Source organism: Sinocyclocheilus anshuiensis, unplaced genomic scaffold (genome assembly GCF_001515605.1).
Source record: "Sinocyclocheilus anshuiensis isolate Anshui unplaced genomic scaffold, SAMN03320099.WGS_v1.1 scaffold990, whole genome shotgun sequence".
Taxonomy (NCBI): domain Eukaryota; kingdom Metazoa; phylum Chordata; class Actinopteri; order Cypriniformes; family Cyprinidae; genus Sinocyclocheilus; species Sinocyclocheilus anshuiensis.
The window spans coordinates 1,291,995-1,292,902 of record NW_015539926.1 but is presented as its reverse complement, the minus strand read 5'-3'; the positions used below and the strand labels follow the sequence as shown (position 1 = coordinate 1,292,902).

The window sequence follows — 908 nt, the reverse complement described above, 5'->3', positions numbered from 1 at the left end:
AATAAATCAATAAATCCACTGCTCTGTTGTCTCCTCTGAGGCTGGGACTCTAAATAGTGTTCTGTGCTTGTCTGCAGCCAAAGACAAAACAGTTAGCATGTTTTGCTCAAACGTTCGCCATGGCATTACACCGTTGTCGCTTGCGACGTTTCCTTGGTTGGTAGATGCACCGGGGACCTGATTATAGCACTTAAAACCTGGAAAAGTCAAATTTTCATGATATGTCACCTTTAAGGCTCCCTCCCTGCCATCCAAACCCCTTCAGTATACATCTTGTTTGAATGGCAGGGCATACGCGACAGCAGGTCAGGCTGCAGTCTCGTTGCACACCATGGTGGTGCTTCAGGCTTTTCAAGCTGATCTGCTGAAAGACCTGTATAAAGGCAGGGTCTATCCCCTGATGAGGTGGCTGAGTTGCGTCGCACCATGGATCTGGCTCTCCGTGCCACTAAGCAGGCAGCCACTGCCATTGGCAGATCCATGGCGGCCATGGTGGTTACGGAGAGACATCTGTGGATGAGTCTGGTGGATTTTAAATCCTTCATTCCACGAAGGTCCAGGCTTCGGACTTCGCCTCCAGTCTATATCCATGAGCCTGAGTCATGCGCGGGAGCCATGGTTGGTGAGTACGATCCATTTTTATCTACTCTACTGCTAGTTCTTGTGTATTTGATGCTAGCCTTTCTCTGCAGCGCTACTCGAACCTGTTCTGTTTTTCTGACTTTTAGGTTTGACCCACCTGCTAAGTCAGGACCTCCTGCTGTTGACCGATTACAGTGATGGTTTCACTCATCGGTTCTGGTTCCTTCTGAGGAAGTCTCCCAGCATCAGGTCCCCAGTATAACGCTGCAACCTCAGGACCTGTGGGTGCTTCTCGTGGGCTAGTACTCTTCTGAGTACATGCTTTG

General features: G+C 49.6%; 1 protein-coding gene across 1 annotated transcript in view; it reads right to left on the bottom strand.

Moving 5' to 3' along the window:
* The window catches only part of LOC107686721 (contactin-associated protein-like 2), a 401,917-nt gene that overhangs the window by 31,379 nt on the left and 369,630 nt on the right, over positions 1-908 (bottom strand). The gene's annotated exons all lie outside the window — the stretch shown is intronic.